We start from the raw sequence: 27928 nt of genomic DNA, 5'->3' as shown, positions 1-27928 counted from the left end.
TATTAGTGTATATATGTCAATCCCAATCTCCCAATTCATCCCACCATCATGAACCTCCCTGCCACTTTCCCCCCTTGGTGTCCATACATTTGTTCTCTACATCTGTGCCCTGCAAACTGGTTCATCTGTACCATTTTTTAAGGTTCCATATATATGTGTTAATATATGATATTTGTTTTTCTCTTTCTGACTTACTTCACTCTGTATGATAGTCTCTAGGTCCATCCATGTCTCTACAAATGACCCAATTTCATTCCTTTTTATGGCTGAGTAATATTCCATTGTATATAGGTACCACATCTTTATCCATTCATCTGTCTATGGGCATTTAGGTTGCTTCTGTGACCTGGCTATTGTAAATAGTGCTGCAATGAACATTGGGGTTCATGTGTCTCTTTGAATTATGGTTTTCTCTCGGTATATGCCCAGTAGTGGGATTGCTGGGTCATATGTTAATTCTATTTTTAGTTTTTAAGGAAGCTCCATACTGTTCTCCATAGTGGCTGTATCAATTTACATTCCCATCAACAGTGCAAGAGGGTTCCCTTTTTTCTACACCCTCTCCAGCACTTTTTGTTTGTAGATTTTCTGATGATACCCATTCTAACGGGTGTGAGGTGATACCTCATCGTAGTTTTGATTAGCATTTCTCTAATAATTAGTGATGTTGAGCAGCTTTTCATGTGCTTCTTGGCCATCTGTATGTCTTCTTTGGAGAAACGTCTATTTAGGTCTTCTGCCCATTTTTTGATTGGTTTGTTTGTTTTTTTAATATTGAGCTGCATATCAAGTGGGAATTATCCCAGGGATGCAAGGATTCTTCAGTATACGCAAATCAATCAATGTGATACACCATATTAATAAATTGAAGAATAAAAACCATATGATCATCTCAATAGATGCAGAAAAAGCTTTTGACAAAATTCAACACCAATTTATGATAAAAACTCTCCAGAAAGTGGGCATAGAGGGAACGTACTTCAACATAATAAAGGCCATATACGACAAACGCACAGCAAACATCATTCTCAATGGTGAAAAACTGAAAGCATTTCTTCTAAGATCAGGAATAAGATAAGGATGTGTACTCTTGCCACTATTATTCAACATAGTTTTGGAAGTCCTAGCCACAGCAATCAGAGAAGAAAAAGGAATAAAAGGAATCCAGGGGCTTCCCTGGTGGCGCAGTGGTTGAGAGTCCGCCTGCTGATGCAGGGGACACGGGTTCGTGCCCCAGTCCAGGAAGATCCCACATGCTGTGGAGCAGCTGGGCCCATGAGCCATGGCTGCTGAGCCTACACGTCCAGAGCCTGTGCTCCGCAATGTGAGCCTGCGCTCCATAACAGTGAGAGGCCCGTGTACCACAAAAAAAAAAAAAGGAATCCAAATTGGAAAAGAAGAAGTAAAATCGTCACTGTTTGCAGATTACATGATACTATACATAGAGAATCCTGAAGATGCTACCAGAAAACTACTAGAGCTAATCAATGAATTTGGTAAAGTTGCAGGATACAAAATTAATGCACAGAAATCTTTTGCATTCCTGTACACTAATGATGAAAAATCTGAAAGAGAAATTAAGGAAACACTCCCATTTACTATTGCGACAAAAAGAATAACATGCCTAGGAATAAACCTACCTAGGGAGACAAAAGACCTGTATGCAGAAAACTATAAGACACTGATGAAAGAAATTAAAGATGATACAAACAGATGTAGAGATATACCATATTCTTGGATTGGAAGAATCAATACTGTGAAAATTACTATACGATCCAAAGCAATGTACAGATTCAATGCAATCCCTATAAAATTACCAATGGCATTTTTTACAGAACTAGAAAAAAAAGTCTTAAAATTTGTATGGAGACACAAAAGACTGCAAATAGCCAAAGCAATCTTGGGGGAAAAAAACGGAGCTGGAAGAACCAGACTCCCAGACTTCAGACTATACTACAAAGCTACAGTAATCAAGACCATATTGTACTGGCACAAAAACAGAAACATAGACCAATGGAACAGGATAGAAGTCACAGAGCTAAACCCACACACCTATGGTCAACTAATCTATGACAAAGGAGGCAAGGATATACAATGGAGAAGACAGTCTCTTCAATAATTGGTGCTGGGAAAACTGGATAGCTACATGTAAAAAAATGAAATTAGAACACTCCCTAACACCATATGTAAAAATAAACTCAAAATGGATTAAAGACCTAAATGCAAGGCCAGACACTATAAAACTCTTAGAGGAAAACATTGGAAGAACACTCTTTGACATAAATCACAGCACGATCCAAGAATGGAAATAAAAACAAAATAAGCAAATGGGACCTAATGAAACTTAAAAGCTTTTGCAAAGCAAAGGAAGCAACAAAGAAGACAAAAAGACAACCCTCAGAGTGGGAGAAAATATTTTCAAATGAATTAATGGACAAAAGATTAATCTCCAATCACACTTTAAACCAATTTCTTAATAAACATTTAAACATTCTAGTGATTCCCTATGTCAGACTCACTTGTGATACCCAATCTTTAGCAAATAATAAACTCTTCCTTCCTTTACATTTAAATTATTTTCTAAAGTGCAAAATCTCCAAAAGGGACACTACAGCCTTCAAAAGGAGGCACTGACCAAATTGCTAAAGTTTAGTAGAAGATTTTAACGTATTAGTGGAACAAGCTTAATTTAGAGATTTCTGAGTGAATGGGACCTGGAGCTACCTTAATCCTTTGTTTTTTTATCAACATCACTGGAGACTTTGTTTAACATATATAACATAATTGGGATAGATTATTTATCCTCTACTTGTGTTACTGAAGCAATTCCTAACCTCACTAGTAAAATCTCTATTATAGCATCAAGGAAATGATTAACCATTTGCTAGGAAAACACAAAAAATATAGCGTTCAAAGTTCTTGGCTTAAAAAGTCATATTTACAGTTTCCCTATAGCAGGCCTACTACCTGATAAGATGAATACAAATATTCCATTTAAAAGACAGCTTTCCCAATTTTTAAAATGCTGTTACTCAAATAGCTTACCTCTTTGTTATTAAAAATATGGATGGAAGAAATAAAAACCCTTCTGTCTTACCATGGTGCTTTGCCCTAGGTGACTTTTCTTTCTTACCGCATCTGGAGGACAGTTCCTTGCTGATATCCTTTGGTGTTGCCGTCACACTTGAGATATCAGCAGAGTAGAATGTTTCTTTTTACACATTTTAGGAGTCACTTATGCTTCATTTTCCTTGCTATCAGTCTCAAGTTTTTCACACTGAAATATACGTCTTACCTTGCTCTGTTTTCCCCTGCACAATCTTGTAAGATCTCACTTCCTGGCTGGCTATAATGTCTTCTGTTTTTGCCAAAGGAACCTCAGTTTCCCAGAGTAGAAATCACTAATGACCTAAATGACTCATTCCCGTCACTACCAGGGATTGCCACCACTGCTGAAAATGTGTCTCTGTTGTCACTGACTCCAGAACACATTGCTGGAACTTTAGTCAAGGGAACACCTATATTTGTTCACTATTGTATATTTGTATCCCAGGCAGGAGCAGCAGCTACTTTTGGAGGAATGTCAGCCTTCTTGCTAAGGAGATTTGAAACCACCAGGACTGTTTCTGCTAATATAAAGTGAGAGTTCAACTTAGTCATGAAGAATATCAGTAAGTACCTTGTTATTCATTTTAAATACATAGAATGTTAGAGCAGTAATTGACTGAAGAGGGAGTCTAATGTTCTGTTTTTATAGAGAAGGAAACTGAGGTAAGTTTCTCCTTATTCATCCTATTAATAAGCTCTTTCCATCACATATATTGTCTTCTCTCTATAAAGCAGGCCTTTAAGAATTTTACCATGTAGTTTTAAGAAGGAATGGGGTATTTGAATATGTTTAAAGATGAAAATTAAAATGAGTCTCATTGAGATCCCTCAAAATTATTGAAAAATTAGCCTATGACTACTTCATGGTAGAAAGAAACAGGATGGGCATGGAGAGGAGAAAAAGAATTTGACAGCTTTTATGGCCTATAATTGTTCCCAAGGAACCTAGATTCTAAAGGGAAACATGCACACACACACACACACACACACACACACGTATACACATGCACACATATCTTTTAAATAGTAAAAAAATAATAATCATAAGCTATTATATGGTTCTTTGCCATGTGTATAAGATTTAAACGTTCTGGATTAATACTTTCCTATATTATTTTAAAGTGTCTAGTGTCTAGGTAGAAAGACTCCAAAGTTTTCTTAATAGTCAGCCTAAGCCTAAAATGATTAGAAAGTCTCTATATTTGATTTACTTTTTCTCTCTCAATGTATATTAGAATAAAAAGGCATGTTTTTAATTGAAAAATGTCAATCGGATAGTATTCAATACGTTATTGCTTATGATTGCATTTTTTTGGGCCTGAATAAAGACATAAATCGACAATAAATATGACTACAAGAAATATTAACATACTAAATATACTAAACATACTAAAATATAATTTATACAAATGCATGAATGAGTAGAAAAGAGCTAGACAATAATAAAAATATATATGTACAGATACATTGGATATATAAACGAGATTCTGTCAGGAGTTGACAAATTCTTTAATAAAATAAAATGGAAAAATATAATAGAAAGACTTTGGGGTGGGTGAGGTGGGGTGGAGCTGGTAGATGTGAGTGTAGGACATTTTAGATTTGGTGAACCAATGTATCTCTGAACTGGAAATGTACTTTGAGATCAGAATGATGAAACTGATTGAGCAGAGCACAAACCTGGGCATCAGCTTTCCAAGTGAAATGTGAACACAAAAACTTGCCTTGTTTGATTAAAAAAAAAAACAAGCTAGTGTGGATACAGCATTGATAGCCATAGGAAAGTGGTTTGAGATGAGACTGGGGGGTTTATCACAGACCACAATATGATTAAATGTTGGGCCAAGTACAATGGAAAACACAGAAGATGTTTGATCAGAGGACTATTATTATGTGATACATGCTTTATAAAGATGACTCTGGTGGCAATATGGATGGCACATTTTTACTTTTCTTCCATATGGTTGATATAATCTGGCAAATGCATTCCCATGAGTGAATTAAGCTTTCCTTTTTTCTCAGTCTTTCTCTCAGTGTGTGTATGTGTGTGTGTGTGTGTGTGTGTGTGTGTGTGTGTGTGTGTGTTTTGTTTTCCGAGTAATCTTTGGAAACTCAAGTAGAATAGTTAGAAAGGTCTTGTAGAACCACAAGAGGTTATGGGCCATGGACTTAAATGCCTTTCGGTGGCAAAGGATAGGTGATTGAATAATGGAATATTATAGAAAATTCAATTCAATTTGAATTACCACAAAGATGTCAGTGAAATTCAGTGAGGAAAAATGGTATTTTCAATAAATGATAAAGGAGCCATTTGACTTTCCTTTGGAAAAAACATAAACATTAACCCTTTTCCTCAAACTGTACATCAAATATACTTAAGAATCATATATCTAAGTGTGAAATGTAAAACAATAAAGCATTTGGATTAAATTATAGGAAAATATCTACATGAACTTGATGTAGGCAAAGATTTTTAAAACAGGATTCCAAAAGCACAAGCACAAAATAAACTTCTCTGAACTTCAGTAAAATTTATTACATCCATCTATAGATAAATAAATGGATAGATAGATGATAAATTCAACAAAGGACTCAAATCCAGAATATATAAATATTTCCTAGAAATCAGAAAGATGAAAGACCTAGTTTTTTAATGAACCAAAAAATCAATAGATGCTTTGAAAGAGACAATATTCAAATAGCCAATAAACATTATAAAATGTGTTAATGTTATTACTCCACAGTGAAATGCAAATTAATACCACAATGGGCATCCCTTACCTACTCACCCAATAGCTAAACATGGAAAGACTGATGATACCAAACGTTTGTGAACATGTGAAGCCATTGAACTCTCATATATATTGTTACTTGAGTATTAAGTGTATCAACAGTTTGGCATTATTTACTATATTTCATTAAATACTTGCTCTATGACTAACAATTTTACTCAAGTTTATGATCAAGTGAAAACAGTGCATATGTTCAGCAAAAGACATAAGTACAAGTATATTTATTACAGCTTTACACTTAAGAGGCAAAAATGGAATTAGCTGAAAATTCTGTCAATAGATTAGTGGATAAATAAAATATGGTATATTATAAAATGAAATTATACATAGAAATAGAATAAGATTAGTCTATGAATAGACACTACAGCATTGATGAATCTCAGAGACATTATTTGGAGCAAAAGAAGCCAGAAAATATTTGGTATGATTTCATGTATTTGAAGTTTAAAAATAGACAATACTAATTGATGGTATTATAATTTAGAATAGTGGTTGCTTTGGAGTAATATTGATTGGCAGAGTGTAAAGGGAAACTTCCTGAGGGCTGCAATGTTCTTAATGATGATTTAGCTGTAGATTACATTACTGCATGTATGTGTAAAAATTTATTGAGATCATATACTTATGATTAGTGCACTTTTCTGTAGGTATCTAATACATCACAAAAAGTAAACAAATTCATTTGAGTTTTCACTTTTTCAAATTGCAGATTAATAGATGTTTTGAGTCCTAACTGAATTGCAAAGCCATGTAACAGAATGAGCTAATGGCTGAAAAAACAAAATGGAGCAATACCAGCTCTGTGTGAAATCAAATGTATTCCAATTTACTATCACTTGAAAAAAGAAAAAAAAAATAAAGCAACAACAAAACAACCACAGGAGAAAAGAAAACCTGTGAATTTTATGAGGAAGGATCATTGTGAAAGCACAACTAATTAACCTGTTTTTGCCCTAGACAGCACAAACACAATGTATGACTGGAAGAATAGCCAAGATAAGAGAGAGAGACAGATGGCAGAAAGCTTGATGATAAACAGAATCCAGAAAAGATAAAGAATAATACAGAAATATTATTAGATACAGACAGAACATATTAAATTATTTACTTAACACTTAAAATTTTCCCTTTATTTTCTACATACTAGGTTAGTAATCTTCCAATCTTTAAAAGCAGATACTACCATTAAGGCCATACTTCACACTATTTTTTTCCCCTGTATTTATGCTATTTCACACTTATTTCCTTCAGAAATCTTAGATATATACCATATGGTCCTGGTGATTTATTGGACTTGAATTCCTCTGCTTGCTCTGTAACTTTCTCATTTTGGATGTCAGTCTTTGTCGAGGGCACCATCTGATGCTGTATGAAAACTGCCTTAGGAATAGAAATTTTCCCAAAGTTCTCTCAGTATTCTAATATGAAAACCATTTTCTTTCTTCTCCTTTCTATTAACAACTTTTAAAATTCTCCTGAAGGACTTAAAGCTCTCATTATAGTTCCTTTTTACTTAATGTACATACTTTCCAACTTTTCTTGGGCTTTTTCATATTTCTTATTGCAAATTACTAGATCTGGCTAACCTTCTGCTGAACTTCTACCATTGTTTGATTTAAATAAATTCTGTACAATGTTACATCTAATCCTTAGGAAATTTGAAATATAATACAAATAATAAATCACTTAAGTAATAATAATTAGAATAACAGTTCATATTCTCTAAGTTGATTGATCTTTATCTAAGGAAAATTTTCTAAGGTCCTAAATAGTTTCAAGTTATGGTTTCAAAGCTAGGAAAAAGTACTAGTTGCAGTATACAAGCCAATCGAACAAAAATAGAACCCATGTTACCTAAGTGAAATTATCTACATATTTCATTTGAATAAGTATTTTAACATACTGTGTCCTGAAATTTACATATAACTATTTAAAAAGAAGGTTCTTCATTTTTTTATAAAGAAGAAAATGTCTTCTATTTATTCATCATCCATGTACATAAACAAATATATTTTCATTGATACATTCACAATTATTAAGCATCAGCAAAGATTAGCTATATTACCTCTTCTCAAGTGACTTACATATACTCCTAATACTTTTTAAATACATTAATGTGCATATTTATTTTGTGTTTTGTTTGTCCATGTAAGAGTGTGGGATGTGGACACTGAAAATTTTAATCATGATATGACTCCCATTCCATCCTAATGGCCTACTAAATTACCTCCTGTTAGCTTATTTTTCCTTCTGTTTATTTTTTTAAATATATGGCCATATGTATCTCAGTTCAGGCCTGTCTGTAATATGATTATTACACTGTGTTAGATAACCATTTTTAGGAACATATGAAAAAATTCAGGAGTGATTCTTACTTGGCTTGAAGTCAAAGAAAATAAGCCTTAAAATTATCCTAAATTCCTCAATGACTCACTTTCTTCCCCTTTTTTAATTGCCACCTTTAAAAAGAAGCATTACTAGCTTTGGGGCTAGAGATTTGTCTACATTGCCACCCCATCTTCCAAAGGGGAAATGCCTTTGGAATACGTGTGGACACCAAATGAGCTGTGCAAAGAGAATAGACAAATGTCTTTCCTTTAGAAGCCTGAGCATCTTAATCTCTGCAGAAATGAGCTTAGTTAAGAGACCCACCTTCTGATGGCCACTCTTAGCCAGTCACAGAAAAACAAAAACCGCATGATTCCACTTATTTAAGATATCATAGAAGCAGAGAGTAGAATGATGATTCTTTACAGCGGCACCAAAGAGATTTCTTTTTCTTTATATGAGGAGAAATTGAAAGGCACTGAACGTTCTAAGTTAGGAAGCTGGTATTATAAAATTAACTTTTAAAAATATTTGGCTGCTACGAGGGTGATGCATTAGAAGAGGACCAAGGTGGATTCAAAAAAGAATTTTTTTAATGTAGATGAATTTCTAAACACTGATATAGGTAGTAGTGAAGATGGAGATTTAAGGAAATGAATACTGGGAGATAATAGAAAGCAAAATCATTAGTACTTTGTGATAGACTGGCTATGTTAGTTGAAAGAATGAGATGGCAGTGATGACTCTTTAGTTTCTAGTTACCTTAACTGTATGAATGAAAGAGCTATTTCCTAAGATAGCTAAAATAGGAGGAAGGATATATCTGAGTATGTAGTATGAGAGAGAGAGGAGGGGTTCAGTGTTGGATGATCTGAGTGTCTTACTGACATTTAAACAAATATAACAGGCCATGGGGCAGGTTACTTACATGTCCCCAGCAAAAAGAGGCCTACCTTGCTTCCCTATTATGTTGTAGTCTGTCCTATTTAGTGTGCCTTAATTCCTAATTTACTTTCTTAGTACATATTACTTTTACTCTTAACTTACTTGTCTATATATTTTTTTGTCATTCCCTTTCTTCTCAACTAGAATGAATTTGTGAAAAGAATTAAATTACTTCCTTAGATCCAACTGCTTTCTTTTCTCCTTCATCCCTTCAAATATTTGTTGAGCAGTTAACTGTGTTCCATGAATGATACCAGGTGCTTGGAATATAGCAGGTGTACTAGATGGAGTTCTGACAACTGAGTTTGAGGGACCAGTGCCATGACTAGAAGCCAGGTATTTTTACTATCACTCAGTACTCTCCCAAACACCATACCAACTCCTAATACTGATACAGATCTGCCTCCTAACAAAACCAAAAACTAGGAAAATAAATGATCTCAGCAAAAGTCATGGTGGAAATAATAAAAATAACCAGTGGAGGCAGAGAGAAAAGGTAGGAAATTGATGAAATGAGATTTGAGATTACTTCAAAGCTTACACAATTGATAGAGGGGAAATAGAAAATTTATTTTTCATCCTTTTTGGAGAAGAATGTAGCTCTTTGGAACTCTGAATTCTCATACAGTAGAAGCCATTAAGTTACTCTCAGTGTCCAATGCTAAACTAAACTGGAGACAGCTGTAATCTATATCAATTTTTAATAAAAAATCCAATTGCTTTTAATATTTTGTGAACCCTAGGCATATTTAGCAATTGTTTTCTAGGAAGGAATGATCCAGAAGGAAGTGAAGGAAAGCGGGTTATTGCCTCATTACATTAAAGAAAATGAATCAAGAATAACACGTAATATATAGTTTTAAAAGCATGCTAATTCTGTTTCTGTACTCTATTAGTTTCTGTACTCTAAATTGTATCGTTATGTTACAGCTTGGGTTAGAATACCTTTGTCTTTTTTTGTTGTTGTTGGCTTTGTTTGGTTTTACATGGGTTTTGCCTCACATACCAACACACTTTCTGAAAGAGATGAGTTACTACAGTATATATTTTATTTTCAGTCTTTTTTTTTGAAATTCATGAGATGACTTGGAATCACAATAACACCTAGCATATTTGGAATGCTTGTTCACCCAAAGGAATGAAAGAGAAGCACAACATGTTCTATTTTTTTTTTGTACTCTTCATCTGTACCCCACCCCCAGATCCATAGCTTGAACTAATTGACATCAGATTGTGACCTTGAAAATCTCCATCTATCAAGTTTCTCTTGTTCGTATTAACTTAATCTGATTTTTAATTATATTATTCAAATAAATTAGGATATATGGGGCATTTCTTTGATTTCTTGTACTGATATCAAACAATAATGAATATGCATCTAATGGAAGTATTACACTGTGAAAGACCTTAGTGTCCAGATGAAGGGAAGGGGAAAGAGAATTTCTTCTCTATTTTTAGACAGTGGAATAGGCAGAGACTGAAACTAACATGCTCGAGAGATTCACATGGATGCAAACTGGTTTATTCATCAAACTGAAGTTTTGGATGAGAGCAGTAAATAAATCTATTCACCCCTCATCGTTAGAGGATACCTGCAGTGCACTGGGAAATGACTTCAATAATTGTATCCAGACATTCATACTTCAACTAGCACATTGAATATTAGTCCCTGTGGAACTTCTGCAATTATTAACTGTCATGTGAAAATTTCCATCGTTTTTCGTAGGAGGAATAGAAAAAATATATATATATATATGTATATAGCTGATTCCCTTAAACTGACAATTGACAGGCAGGTGAAGTGAAAAGAGCAGGATTTGGGCTCAGATTATGGAATCATTTGGGGGGTGCATTAGAATCAGGAAGATGCATAGACTTTATAAATGTTGCTCCATCACCTCTTTTTAAAAATCACATTTATCATTTGGAAATAGGAATAATTGCAAACTGCAACGCATTTATCAGTGGTGTTTACTGTAGTATTTAGACTAAAAGTGATGGTTTCTAAAATAAAACTCTCTTAAACTAGTATTATTCCCCCCTCCACCCCGCCGAGAGGTGAACAGCTCCATAAAGACATTGTCTTGTGGGGAAGCGTAATTGCATTAGGAGAACAAAATTACATTGTTTAATTTGGCAAGTTAGAACTTCAATAAAGTAAAACCAAATCTCATCTCTTGTCAAATAGGCAAAATAAAAACCATTTTCTGGTGACAGTTCCAGTTTCAACTGACATATAAGTATGATCTGAACCTAAGTTTTGTCAGGTATTTCCAGGAATCTAGTCTGCTTGTCAGGTATTTCCTTGTCACATATTTCCAGGAACCTAGTCTGCTTCCACAGTTGCTAAATACATGGAGTAAGATTGATGTCTATTTTTCTGTCAACTTTCCATCCCTCATAAAGAATGTGCTAAATAAACTTAAATTATTGTTAAAATATTTCTTGATTGTCATTAAAATCATTATGAGAAAGAATGTTTGATGAGAGTTAGCATATACGTGACACATATACAATACTGAAACAGTGACAGTTGACCATTTGGCCAAATATTTGGTATGTATGCATGCATAATGGAGAGTCAGAATTGCTTACTTTTTGCACCAAATAAGTAAGTCACTTTCTTACTTTGATAAATAACTTGATTTCTTAGTTCTCAAAATCCTACTTGCAAAATGTAGGACAGCATAGTGTAATGGTCAAAAGCACAGAGTTTGGAAACAGATTGATTTTGTCTAAATCAGAACCATCGCTTACTAGTTGTGCAACCATGGTGAAATTATTTAATCTCCCTCTGCTTTGCACTCCACATATGTAAAGTGAGAATAATAATAGGAATTTCATTACAGAAATGAACTTTGTCTTCTTTAGAATCAGATATATCAAGATCTATTGTTTGATATACTCCCTGATCTGCCTGCTCATATTCAAGCTTAAAAAATAAGAAATATTTCCAGTACTGTTTCCTTTACAAATCTTGGAAATCTACATTTAAAAATGAATTTATCACAGCCAAATTTGTCATGGGCAAGCAACCTTAGAAATAGGAGACAAATATTGTTTTCAAATATCTCTAGAATTAAAACTAGCTCTAAAGTACTGTCAATTACAAAGTTATTCCACACTCAAGTTGACAATAAATTTTACCTGCTTATGTTTTCATAATTACAAACATAATTAAATTAAATTTTTCAACTTCTGTTGTTTATCATGAATTAATAATTGCTGGCTAATCCATTACATATTTTTCACTTTTGCTAACGGTCTTACACAAAAGTATGGAAAGAAGGGAAATCTGTTCTCTCAAAATCACAATTTTTGTGTTTTATTAAGCTTCTTTCTCTCTCTGTCTCTCTTTTGTCCCTATCTCTCTGTCTCTATCTCTTTCTGTTCCTTCCTTTCAGTTTGGGAAGTTTTGGTTTTTTTCATTTAACACCAAACTTGAAGCTATTTCTTCGTGATTTATAAAAAAATTCAGTCAAATTTTCTTGGGAGTTACAGCAGATAAATACCATAATATGATTTCTACCAAGATATTTGAAAAGTTTTCTTTTCCATTTGATGGGAAACAACAATACAGAGAGAAAAACGTAACAATTGCTTTCTCATGGCAGTATGACTCAGTGACCAAAATTGAAAGCACTGACCTCACAAGAAAGAGCCCATTACCTGTTTCTATCACTGAAGTTTACTTATTAGTGCCTGTTCAGAGGCAGGCAGGTGGACTTCTAGAAGAACACAGAATTTGTTTTGACCATCCAAGGAAGAATGCAATTAGATTGAATTATAAGAAGAAAACCACACTTTAAATATCAGGGTTCACATTATTATGTCTTCCTATTCTAGTCTTGTATTTAATGGGCTGAAAATGGCAACAGTGCTCCTTTGAATCGTTCATCAGAACACACTCTGCTGGGATCTTGACTGGTACCAATTGTAGACAATAAAAATGACACAGGAAGGCAAGTTCTATCCCTATTATCATTTGGTCTCTAACTTTGGTTAAATTTTTAATTATCATTTTAGTAAAAAATTACCGCAACTTTTAAAGTCCTGATTGATAGGTCTCCACTTATGAAACTTTACTTTGTATAAATTTTGATGTGTTAAATTTGTATAAATTTTAAAGTGTTATAATAGTAGGTATATTAGCATATTGTTATTTTAATTATGTAAAACATTGGCTTTAGTTTAGAGACATATCTTCCAAACTAATTAAAGCAACGTTCTTTTAATCCATTTGTAGCAACGACACAAATAATGTTATATTTAAATTCAACAAACTATTCCTCAGGACCACTGTAAGATATAAGGCAAAAAAGACTTCATATGTACCTCAGGCAATTCTCAAGCTAAAGTGAAAATTAATATTCCTTGAAGAGCCTATTTCCTGATGTTTTCTTACATAATTACTGCTGTATTAAATACCCCCTTTTTCTAGTATATATTATGAGCACAGGGTAAAAAAAGCAGATTAAATAAAAATGTAAACATAAGCCAATAATTTTTTTCTTACCTGTCACTATAGAACTATTCAAGCTTCTCCACAAGTTTTGTTTAATTTCTAATTTTCTGTTTTAATCTTTCAATTTAGAAAAACAGTTGTAATTGCAAATAGTATATGATTATTTTTAAGAATCAGTGACAGGAGCATGTATTTGATATATTTATGGCTATATATTATAGTTGAAATCACATCAAATAAGAATTAAAGTATTTTTAAAAGTTGAAATATATAAATGAAGTTTTCAATCTCATACTATCTTATACAAATATTAGATACAAATATTAGATATTTGCCTTTAATTCAGCTTGTTTTCCTAATTATATTAGGTTTGTGGTTAATTAAGTGTTATACATTTAATTATACAAATTATATACGTTATATATATTTATATAATAAATTGGTCCTAAGACAACCATTATATGTTCAGGAAAAAGCAGACCCCAACACTATTTTTTAAATATCTCCAAAACTCAGAACAGTTCATGCCATATTAAACTCTCAACATATATTGATTATAGAATTATAATCATTTTCAGATTAAATGAAAATAAATATATTAAGTGAAAGTAACTATATCTTGTTATGACAGAATTAGTAAAAGCTGCTTCTTTTCCAAAATCTTATGATTCAAAACTAACAGGAAAACACTAAAGGAGTGTCTAGGAGCTTAGACTCCACTTAATTTCATAGATTGGTTCCTTTACCTAGTGATTTTAGAGGTTTTATTCTTCCAACTTGGATTCCATCATAGTAACAACATCATAGAATATTTGTAAACATTTTTGAAAAAATTTATGTAAAATATTTATAATGTATACCATGTATCAGGTATCCAATAGGTACTAGCTACTATCGTAATATAATTCTCAGATTATTCAGTTTTCCCATCATGAAGATTATCTCTTTCTTTGCTTTAAAAATGTTTTTTCTTCTATAACTCAGAAATTTTATTGTTTATTTTCTTAAAGACCAATATATTTCTTTTTATCTTTATTTCTCGTTGGTTTATATTTTGTTTGCCACTATGTGTTCAAGTGAATGTAGGTTTTTATTATGTGTTCAAGTTGAGTAATGTTAATATAAAGAAAACAGATTGATTTTCATATATTTAAATTGTAGCCATCTTTCTAAACTTACTACGTAAGTCTGGTCTTTTTTTAGTTGTTCTAAGTTTCCATTATTTTTCATCTATTCTTGTTATCTTAGTTTCATGTTTCTTATTTCACTATTAAGACTTCTGAGGACAAGAGTAAGTGAATATATATAATGAAGCATCTTTATTCTCCTTAGTGTAATAATAATGACTTTACTGTTTCATAGTAAATTAGATATTTGCTGTTGATTTGAGATGTATTTATTTACATGCTATAGGAATATTTCTATTTCTAATTAGAGAGTCATTTTAAAAAATCAGGAGTATATACATTTAAGACCTGAAATTTTAATACTTTTATGGTAGAAAAGAATTTTTACTATCTCTTATTCTGTCTTTAAATGTTTCACAACAGAATAGTAAAAACATGGTCAATATTATGGACCAACTTTATGATCAGTATTAATTAGTGCAAATTTGATTTAGATGTAGAAATTTTATTGGTTGTTAAATCAGTAGTGCAAAATCATTAACTTGACTGACATTTCATTATACTGTGATCTATATCATTGATCATAAACTGTAGTGTCATTCTGAAATAAAGCCTATAGCTGTGACATTTTTTCTATGTTTTAAGTAATAAGACATATCTTAGTCTGGGCTGCTACAACAAAATATCAACACTATAGACTGGGTAGCTTAAACAGCAAACATTTATTTCTCACAATTCTGGAGACAGGGAAGTTAAAGGTCAAGGTGTCACCTGAATTTGGTGTCTGGTGAGAGCCTACTTCCTAGTTTGCTGCTGGCCAGCTTCATTCTGTGTCCTCACATTGTAGACAGAGGACTCTAGTCTTTTCCTCTTCTTGTAAGGGTACCGATTTCATTATGGGGGCTCCACCCACATGACATATCTAAACCAAATTACTTCTCAAAGACCCCACTTCCAAATCCCATTTGGAGGATCAGGGCTTCAACATAGGAATTTGGAGGGAACACAAACATTCAGTGCATAGTAGACCTACAGACAGGTTTCTTTATAAAACCAGAAAACTCCTAATTGCTTATCTAAATGTATAGCCACAATCCCCAGATTATGTCAGAACTACCATATTGTGAAAAGAAAGAAAAATCCATATTATGGGCTTTATTACAGACCAGTGGTTCTCAAGGGAGGGCATTTTGCTCCACCTGACACTTGGTCATATCTGTATAGTCAGTTTTGATTGTTACCACTGGATCTGGGAGTACGCTACTAACATGCAGTGAGTCATTGAGACCAGGAACACTGGTAAACATTTACAATGCACGAGACAGCCCCTACAGCAAAGAATTATCCAATCCAAAATGTCAATAGTGCCACTCTGGAAAATCTCAATATAAAGAAAAATGAATTATGATTTGAAGTGGCATTTTATTTTGTCTATCTTATTTGGAGTTTATATAGAAATTTGAGATTGGTTCTGACCAAACGGCACATTTTTCTTTTCTTTCATTTTATGTTTTTGGAGTTATTAGGAGAAACCAAACAAGGATCATTTATATGAATTTTTCAACCTTGAGACTAGCTAAATTAAACTTTTTCAGCAACTGTATCTCTTTGTACCTAAAGGGCATGACAAGCTTCAGCCACAATTGGCTGCCTAGCCATGGGCTCTGTGTAACTTACTTCTGAAGGAGGTGTCACACACATGAGGTAGGGAGAGTTACTGATTTCACCTTCGTTTATTTTATTCTGTTACCATTTTCCAGGAAACTTCTTATAGAGTTTCACATAATACAGTGAGTCCTCTGTATTCATGCGTTCTGCATCCACAGATTCAACCAATTGCAGGTTAAAAATATTTGAAACAAAATCCAGAAAGTTCCTAAAACAGAATTTGAATTTGCCTCACCCAGGCAAATGTTTACATAGCATTTACTGTATGTTAGGTTATATAAGTAATCTAGAGATGATTTAAAGTATATAACAGGATGTTCTTAGGTTATATGTAAATACTATGCCTTTTTATAGAAGGACTTGAGCATTTGTGGACTTTGGTATCCATGGGGGGGTCCTGGAACCAATGCCCCGTAGATCCCAAGGGATTACTATACTTTACATCTGTATTTTGTTCAAGTAGAATTTCATGGTTAAAAAACACTGTACAGAAAACATTGAATCTTATTTAAAAGGAAGCTGAAGAAGCAGGTAAGGGTTGTGGACAATCCTTCAACTGCAATAAGTAGGTTCACAGAGAGAGCTGACTGTTTGAATTATATTTTATAGCGGGTTAAGTGCTCAAATAATGGAACCCCAGATTTTGCCTTGTGCCTCATCAGAGATGCTATGTCTGTTGGAATTGCACACTCTGATAGGGAATATCTAGACAAAACTCTAAGCTTGTAAGTGAGCCATATTTTAAAATGATGGCACAAAGTCAATCATGCAGATGCTTATAAATTTCTCCTATCAGATTTTTGGCTGTCAAAACTAAATCCAAGCATTACTTACAACTGGGGGTAACCCATTAACAAGAGATTACTATTTTTTGTGTGTGTGTGTGGTACGCGGGCCTCTCACTGTTGTGGCCTCTCCCGTTGCGGAGCACAGGCTCCGGACGCGCAGGCTCAGCGGCCATGGCTCACGGGCCTAGCTGCTCCACAGCATGTGGGATCTTCCCGGACCAGGGCACGAACCCGTGTCCCCTGCATCGGCAGGCAGACTCTCAACCATTGCGCCACCAGGGAAGCCCGAGATTACTATTTTTTTAACAACTAAATTATGTTAAATTCAAAAGTTGAGAGACATGCTATTAAGATTATTTTTACCCCTTTCAGAAAATAACACATTTAAAAGAAGAAAATTTTAGCAACTTACTAAATACAGCTGCCGTATATCTTGGGTATTCCTAAGAAGAAAATTTTAAAATATTTTATTCTATCAACTATTTTTCAGAACACATGGTGTATATATATATCTATAATGTATGAACAAGTATACTCTGAATAATTTTTAAATTATTTTCTCCATATGCTTATTCTTTTTCTTAACTTTTTATTTTATATTGGAGTATAGTCAATTAACAATGTTGTGATAGTTTCAGGTATACAGCAAAGTGATTGTTATACATATACATGTATCTATTCTTTTTCATATTGTTTTCCCATTTAGGTTGTTACATAATACTGAGCAGAGTTCCCTGTGCTATACAGTACGTCATTGTTGGTTATCCATTTTAAATATAGCAGTGTGTACATGTCAATCCCAAGCTCCCTAACTATCCCTTTCCCCCGGTAACCATAAGTTCATTCTCTAAGTCTGTGAGTCTGTTTCTATTTTGTAAATAAGTTCACTTGTATCATTTCTTTTTAGATTCTGCATATAAGCCATATCATACAATATTTGTCTTTCTCTGTCTGATTTACTTCACTCAGTATGACAGTCTCTAGGTCCGTCCATGTTGCTGCAATGGCATTATTTCATTCTTTTTAATGGCTGAGTAATATTCCATTGCATATATGTACCACATCTTCTTTATCCATTCCTCTGTCGATGGACATTTAAGTTCCTTCCATGTCTTGGTTATTGTAAACAATGCTGTAATGAACATTGGGGTGCATGTATCCTTTCGGACCATGTTTTTCTCTGGATATATGCCTAGGGGAGGGATTGCAGGATCATATGGTAGCTCTATTTTTAGTTTATTAAGGAACCTCCATACTTTTCTCCATAGTGGCTGTACCAGCTTATCCTTATTTTGTTAAAATTTTCTATCAAAAACCTATCTTTAGAAAATCCAGTTTCTGTAAACTTCAATGTATAAGAACCTAATATCTAATTATTTAAAGCAGTCAGCCTATATCCTTTTAAGTGGGGACAAAGGGACTAGATTGGTGTAAAAGGACAAAAGTATTTTCTCACCCTTTAATGTTAATGTGGTGAGTGTGTGTGTGTGTGTGTGTGTGTGCTTACATATGTGTGTGTGTTTATGTATGTGTGTGTATAAGTGAGATAGATATGGAGAAAAGATCAGTTTAGAAACTTTGCCCTTCCATTTATCTTGAAATTCATTAATGCTTTTCAATAAATTTTAATATATTTCTCCATTAAAAAGCTGTTCCTTTTAGTATAAGTTTATCCTCAGGTATGTGTTGTTGTTGTTTCCATTTGTACATGATAACTTATTTGATTACAATCTTGCACAGACTATTGCTAGTTTATAGGTATACAGTTGTCTGTTACATAATGATTTGTATCCAACAATCTTGCTAATTTCACTTACTAATGCAAAATAACTAATTAGTGCTTTACTTGGGTTTTCCTATAGGGTTAGCTATAAAAACCTCCTTGATATTCAGTCATTTTGCCCCCTCTGCAATGGCATATTCATATGGTTTACCCTAACATTTACAAAATCATATTCTTTGACTTTCTGACACTAAGAAGCGTTTTTCTTAATTTTTCTTTTCTGCATTCTATCTCTTTTACCATCCATTTAGGATAAAATATTTGAACCTTTCTTCCAGCTTTAATAATTCTGTCTTCTGGTATATATAATATAGTGAAAAACATATCTGTTTAATTTTTACTTTCAATATCACATCTTCCATTTCTCAATTTTGTGCTTTTTAAATCTTCTTGGTGGTTTGCATTTTCTTTTCTTTTTTCCTTTCTTCAAGCTTTCTTTTTATATCATGAAACGTAGGATTTCATTTTTATTATCTGTGAAAGATAAGGCCAATATTGAAGCATTCATTTGTCTGATTCTTCTTGTTTTCATTTGCAGTATATTGTTTCTATGTATTATTATTATTATCATTATTATTTACATTGCATACATGTTACCAAGACTTTTATCTAAGGGTTAAAGCTGATTTTCCAGAGGCAAGTTGTGCTTTTATCTGCCTAATGCTTGAGAGTTTTTCCAGTGCAAGACCATGAACATTATTTCCACAGTGATTTTCAGAATACATAGGTGGCATGACTTCAACTCCTAACTTACATAGTAATAGGCTTCAAGTTATTAATTTTCAAGGGAGATACATTTCACACCTTTCATACCATTGTTAAGACACAAGTTTCATTTTTGGCAGAAGGTTTATATCTAGGAGAAGGTGTTGTCGATATTATGATGTTTTGCATTTTGGAAAAGTTTTCCTACTTGATAACTTGAATGTAAAATATGCTAATTTTTATCTCCTTGTTCCAAAACCTCATGAACTCTAAACAAATAAACACATAAGGTCATCAAGGTTTGTCAGATACCAAATGGAAAAGGTGATTTTTGAAGTTTTCTTACTACCCTAATTCCAATTTTCATTTGTTTTGTCTGAGGTTACTTTCTTCCCAACTTGAAAATATTTTCAAAAGATTATTTTTTACTTTTTTTCCATTTGCTTTAACTGTTTGATTGTGTAAGTCAATTAAGATCTGTCTTACATTATGTGCTATTAGAGGAAACTGTCTGTCTCTTTGCTCTCTCTTTCTGTTGGTCTCTAGTGAAGCTTACACAATCCCACGCAATGGTAGTGTTCTTCAGATTTCTCAGTCTTAGTCTAATCTCTATCTATTCTTACCTTAAGGTAGTTTACTGAACTGAATGTCTAATAATCACTTTAATATTTTCATAGCTACATTCTGCTTCTGTTGAAAGGATCATTAGCTACAGTGCCTGGCTTATGGTATAAGATGAACTGTGGAAGAGAAAGCCAAGAGTTCCATTTAGTATATGTTATTTTTGAAGTAATTATTAGATATCTAAGAGTAATTAAAATTAGCATTTTCATATATAAGTTTGGTGATAAAAGTAGAAATTGAAGAAATAAATTTGGAATCTATCAACCATGAATAGTATTTAAAGTCATGGGGTTAGATAAAACAGTGCAGATGGGGAGTGTGGATAGAGAAGAGAAGAAGCAGCAAGAGTGGAACCTGAAGCACTCCTATATTTAGAAGTTAGAGAAGATGCTTCAAGACCTCTATCTATAGAACTGAGAGCATTAGTGTTGATTTAGATTAAAGTAGCGTGAACCATTTCATGATGTAAAATCAATGGCCAAATAAATGTAAGCTTTAGAGATTTTATGAAACTCAGGAAAACTGGTCCAATCTGCCCTGAGATAAGTCACATGACTAGAGAAATTAACCTTGCTATATATGTGTGCAAGTTATAAATAGAAATGCTCCTAATGATGTCTCACAATGACACTAAATAGGCTGTGATTATTCTGTCAGAAATCATGATATTAATGTGGGTAACGTAACTGTTGTTTCATGTCATCATGGAAACTTAATTAAGAATATTTACATACTGTCAGCTGATTAGAACAAAAGACACCAAAGGACCAAGTTTCAAGCTTCATCCATAACTCAGTTGGTCAAAAGCCTGAAACCACTTAAGTAGACATCACTTAACCTTTCTGTGCCTCATTTGACCTATTGGTCTAATGAATATAAAATGATGTTAACCTCAGAGAGGTACTGAAGGAACTGGGTAATTTGCTATCTCATATAAAGGACTGATAGAAAAGAAGAACAAAAGAAAAAGTAGATTAAAACATCTAGGCAGTGATATTTAAGTAGAGAATTTTTGGTTTGGATATATTTTTAAAAATTCGAAGTTGAACTGGTACCTTAACAAAAGACCTTGTAATTTAAGAGTTTATAATGGTGGTCAAATAATGTGCGTAAAGGGAAAAAGAAAGCCCCAGCTGCTTTTAGTATTGGCTGTTACTGTAAACAGCCTCATTAAAAACAATTGTTTATTTATGTGACTTGTGAATAGTGGTTTTACTTTATGGAAGTTGATATTGTTATTTCTAGCTTCCTCCATTTGCTCTTTCTTTAGTTTGACTTAACAGATCTCTGATATTTCAGCAACATTATTCCAAATAACTTGCATTTTGAACAAGTCACTGATTGTTCAATGTACTATATCTTTCACTCTGACTTAGTCATTACAAGGTAAATCTTCTTGCTGTGTTGCATATGAATTGCTAGTATTTATTCATCCAATGAAACTGAAAATTTAATATTCTTAGCCATGAAAAAAAGAGAATCTTGGGATTTTTTTATCTTTTTTAATCTTTATCAGTATTTTTTCTTAGAGACCATAACACTGGATAGCTATAGGAGATAATACATAACACATAGGAGACACATAGGATAACACATAGGAGATAATGCTTCCTGAGAAATGAAAATCCTTATCCTTACCATTACATAATCAGTTCAAAGCAATAAGGTCCTTTCTTTTTAAATGTGTTTTGTTTTGCTTTTCTGTTTTATAGTTGGCGAGTTCTCCATGGGCCAAAATAAAAATAAAATCTACAGATTAGCAAATTTAAGTCATTGATGTCAATTGTGCATGGTTGTTAATTAGAATTGTACCAGTTTGAGCACATTTGATTAGCTAATACAGAAAAGAATAAAAAGTTTAACAGTGTTTTAAGATGAAGAAGAACATCCCTGTTTTGTTTTCCTTTAATTTTGTATGTAGTTTTTCTTATTTTTATATTCTGGTGTACATGCATATTCACTTTGCTGTAAAAATATTATAAGATGACCTGTACTCTATTTACATTCTAAAAGACTATAATATTTTGTGGATTTGATGCACTATAGTTTCATTATTCCTTTGTTGCTGGTTATTTATACTATTTCCATTTTCTGAAATATTTTAAATGACACTATTATAAACATCCATGTTTTATAACACATTTTGTTTATCCATTAATTTGCTGGACACTTTAACTGTTTCCCCTTTTTGGCTATTATGAATAAAACTGTAATAAACACTGATATAAGAATATCTATTTGAATCTCTACTGTTAGGGACTGGATTGTGTTTCCTCAAAATTCATGTTGAAGTCCCAAACCCCAGTACCTGAGAATGTGACTTTATTTGGAGATAGGGTCTTTAAAGAGGTATATAAGGTTTGTGAGATCGTGAGGGTGGCACCCTAATCCATTATAATTCGTGTCATTGTCGGAGAAAGAGATTAGGACACAGACATAGGCACAGAGGGAAGACCTTGTGAAGACAGAGGGAGAACATGGTTTCTAGAAGCCAAAGAGAGAGGCCTCAGAATAAATCAACCCTGCTGGCACCTTGATCTTGGCTTCTAGCCTCCAGAACTGTGAGCAAATAGATTTCTGTTGTTTAAGCCTATGATAAGTCTATCATAAGTCTAATGATATCATAAGTCTATGATATTTTGTTATGGCAGCCTGAGCAAACTAACTTACTTCCTTTCAAAATCTTTGAGTACATGCCTAGGAGTGGAATTTCTGGAGCGTATGTTTATTTATTTTTATTTCATTATATCTTCATTTATTCTGGATCATATGTTAATTTTGTGCTTAAATTTTTGAGGGATGATTCATTATTTTTTTAAACACTTGCGCCTTTACCCCGTGCCAAGATTTTGAGCCTATTATTTAGAAAGCAAAACAAATACAATTTTTTTTCAGAGAGCTCACTATCTAAAAGATTACAAAATTATAAAAAGCCAGATGCAATGATAAAGATGTTTGAAAGATAATTGAAGTTTAATTAACCATATACTTGACAACATTGAATGATTTTACTTTTTTATTCCTAAGTTAATATATAAAAATGGCAGTACATCCTTATAGTAGTATCTTTGTTCAATTCATTGTAAAAAAAAAATGATCACAAATCCTCCCTCTTTAGCCATATTCCTGTAATCTGAAGGTACATGGCCTCGCATCAAGAAGTAGAGTTTATTTCCTTACCTCATGGATCTGTCTTTCGTCATGTGACTTGCTTTGGCCAATGCAACATTAGGCAAAATGATTCAAGCAATCTGGAAAAGTGCTTACACACTGAGGCTTACTCTTTTGGTGACCTTAAATGCCTAAGGTCACCATGTGAAAGAACCTAATTTAAGTTAATCTCTTGGAGGATGAGAGTCCATACAGAAAACTGAAACAGCCCAGTGGCACCTAGCCAACTGCCAACGTATGCTGTGAGACTGTTCAGAATCATCCAGCCACCAGCCAATCTTAGTTGATTACCATGGAAACATGAAAGAGCTCTCAGAGACCACCAATCCAAACCAGATCAGAAGAACTGTTCAGCTAATCCACAGAATCATAAACTAGATAAAATGATTATTTTCAGTTGTTCGACTGTCAAACAGCAGAAGGAAACATTTTGATTACCAGCTACTTTGACAATATTCCTTATAACTTTATTTCTTTTGTTGTTAATTATTCTTTATCCTTTTGTCAATTCACATATTAATTTGTTCTCATAATATATATGTTATATATGTGCAAATTCCATGATTACATGAACCATTCTTTTCAGTGTTCTGCCTTTAGCCTTTAGTGCCTATGGCCTAGAAATTAGAACACTAAATAGATGTTTGTTGAATAAATAAAAGTGCTTTTTACAGTCAATAGATATTTTATTTATTTATTAACATCTTTATTGGAGTATAATTGCTTTACAATGGTATGTTAGTTTCTGCTTTATAATAAAGTGAATCAGCTATACATATACATATATCCCCATATCTCCTCCCTCTTGCGTCTCCCTCCCACCCTCACTATCCCACCCCTCTAGGTGGTCACAAAGCATGGAGCTGATCTCCCTGTGCTTTGCAGCTGCTTCCCACTAGCTATCTGTTTTACATTTGGTAGTGTATATATATCCATGCCACGCTCTCACTTTGTCCCAGCTTACACTTCCCCCTCCCCGTGTCCTCAAGTCCATTCTCTACGTCTGCGTCTTTATAACCTTTGTTATCTATAATTTGATTTCAAATAAATTTTTGATAATTTAAATCATTTTGATATTTTTCTTGTGCAGAAAAATTAGTATCTGTGTAGTTTGCCATATTTATTCACTTGCCTTTGTAAATATACTTCCATTAATCCAACCTTAGAAAAATTATCCTTTTGCCAGAAAAGGTAGTGAGATGGACCAATCATAGGGCTCATATCTTTTGTTTCCCCTCTTTCAAGGGTCACTGTCCTATACTCCATGGTGTTCAGTGTCTATAAACCACTGATAGGTATATTTTATCCAACATTTTTAGTCATTTAAGGAAAAAAGTATGAATCTAGTCCATATTATACCATCTGGCTGGAAGGAGAAGACCTAGGATATAGAAGCATAAGAAATCAAATGTTTATATCAGCCAAAGTAGATTTCAGAGGAAGGAACGATATCAGGGATAAAAAGGAACATTTCATAATGATGAAAGAATCAATTCATCCAGAAGACAAAACAATATTAATTGTGTATGCTCTTAAAACTAGTTTCCAAAATATATTAAGTAAAATTTGACATAATGAAAGGGAGAACAGACAAATCAAAAAATTAAAGAGAATCTAACACCCCTCTATCATACTTTTATTGAATAAACACCCCCAAGATATTGAGTAAGTTGTAGAAGAATTGAAAAAAGAGGATTTAAGTGTTTGATGATGTTTTTAATCAAATAGTTCCAAAATACACATTTTCCCAAGTACTTATGAAACATTTACCAAGATGGAATATATGATGGACAATAGATCAAATCTCATTAAATTTAGAAGGTTTGAAATCATAGAGAGTACATTGTCTGATAATAGGCATATTAAGTTAGAAATCAATAAAGACATATCTATAAAAAGAGCAGTCATTTGGAAAATAAGCAATACACTTCTGCACAGTCTGTAGAAATGCCATTCAAAATTCTGATCCTGGTATTCTTTGTTTTCTTTTTTGGTTTTCAATCTTACTATGTGTGAAACGTATATACTAATCGTTTCAAAAACAAATTTTTAATGGTTTATTTTTCTTCTGTCTTTAATTTCTACTTTTATCTTTATTGTTGCCATTCTTCTTACTTTAGCTTTAATGTAATCTCATTTTTGTAGTCTCCTATTGTGAATGCTTAGATCACGGATTTTGCACCTCTCTTCTTTTTAAGTATAAGTATGCGAAACTATAAATTTCTATTTAAGCACTGCTGTTTTTATTCCGTAAGCTCTGATATATTTTAGTATCATTCAGTTCAAAATGTTTTCTAATTTCCTATATTTCTTTCTTTAATTCATATGTTTTGTAATAGAAGTGAGAGACTGCCCTCTTAGGAAATACCCACTGAAATGTACATGGGGATAAAGGGACACCATCTCTGCATCTTATTTGAAGGAAGGAGACAATGATAAAGCCATTATAGGGAAATTACAGTTTGTAATAATTATTAATACTATTGTATCCACTTTTCTGTACATTTGAAATTATGCCAAAATGAGCATTTAAAAGAAAATAAAGCTATTAGTCAATGACAAAAATATTTGTTGCAGGGACAAAAGGATGGTACAACATTAAGAAACCTGTAAGTGCGTTTCAATATATTAAATGATTAAGAGAGAATAACTATATCATTACCTCCATAATTTAAAAATATGTTAAAATATTTAGTTCAAATAAAATTCAATAAAAATTATTAACAACCATAGGATAGAAATAAAGTCCTTGTTTTGGTAGAGCACATCTGTGTGAAGCATACCGTATTTCATGTTTATAGCAAAATATTAGAAGGATACCTTTGAATTCAGAAACTAGATTAGGATGCCAGTTACCATAACTACTACTGAATATAAAATTTGACGTAATTGGCAATTAAATAAGAGCAATAAAATTAGAAAATACATGAAAGTGTGGGTATTAGAAAGAATCAAGATTTTATCACTTTCAGAAATTATAATGATTACTTAAACTAATAAGAACTAATAAGAAAGTATAGATGACTAATTACAGACCCACATAAAATAAATAACATCTTTCTTACACATTATCAAAACTAAATTAAAGTTATATAAGACATATATTTTATAGTTAGAAATATATGTATATATGCATCTTACCTAGGAATAAACCTAACAAGAAATTCTACTGATATTTACTAGTCTATATAAAAGAAACAAAAAATTAAAGAATTACTTATAATACATGGTAAAACTCAGTATTTAAATATCCCAGTCCTTTCCAGTCTATGTTATTAATTCAAAGCAATGTCAGTCAGTTCCCTCTAGCACATTCTTTGGAACCAGATAACCTGTTTCTAAAATTTATCTACAAGATTAGATGTAGTAAGAGGGGGAATTGCAAAGAAACCTTTGAAAGGAGTATAGTATTCTGCCAAACTTAGGATCCTTCTCTATGTTTACTAAACATATAATATTTACCCAAATATATGATAGTAATGTTAATTCAAACCAAAATATTAATTCTGAATTAGAAAAATGAAGTAGTGAAAGAGAAGAGTAAGGTGAAATATTTGTATTATACTTTAGATTTCGTTAAATTGGATCTTTCCAATCAGTGCATCAATATTATCTTATTATATTTGTATCAGTTACGTGTGAATGCTTAATTATGTCCAAAGATTTAACTGTTTGTGTTTGTGTCCTCAGTAATATGATCACAAACTTTTTATCATTATTGTCTGTTTTTCTTTATTGGACCATTTGACATAATGTATGTTTTTCTGAGAGTAAAAATCTTACTCTTGAGATCATTTGTTGATTTTAATTTCTGCTGTTTTTGTCACTAGATTTTCTGCACTCATATTTTTAAGTGAGATTGATGTGTGTGTGTGTATGTATGTGCCTATGCATGCACGTATGCCCTGATATGTGTGCATAAGCATATTCAGGCACACACATTTTTAAAGTTTATACTAGCTTTGTAAAAAAATAATTTGTAGTTTTCTCCTGTTTTTCTTTGTTTCGGATCAATTTATATATTAAGGAATTATGTGTTCATTCTCTTACTCTCTGAAATATAAATTCTAGGCCCAGAGCCATGATTAGAGGTAATTCTTTGACAAATTTCTCATTTTAATTTGCTCATTTGTATCATTACTCTTTTAGTATTGATTTCTTCTGGAGTCAGTTTTGATGATTTTAGACTACATAATTTTAAAAAGGATTTGAAAATTGTCACTTCATTTTTGGTTTGTATTGTATATTTGGTCAATTATATTTCTATATTTTCTTCCTAACAAGTCTTTCATATTCTCTTTATATCATTGTACTTTTAATATAGCTAAATATTTTTAACAAAACATCCTCATAACATATAAGCAAGATGCCTAAATACTTCTGTGTAATTCGTATCACTAAATTCATTTAAAGATCAAATATAG

Source organism: Globicephala melas, chromosome 5 (genome assembly GCF_963455315.2).
Source record: "Globicephala melas chromosome 5, mGloMel1.2, whole genome shotgun sequence".
Lineage (NCBI taxonomy): Eukaryota > Metazoa > Chordata > Mammalia > Artiodactyla > Delphinidae > Globicephala > Globicephala melas.
The sequence above is the reverse complement of the archived record's forward strand: the minus strand, read 5'-3'. Positions refer to the sequence as shown.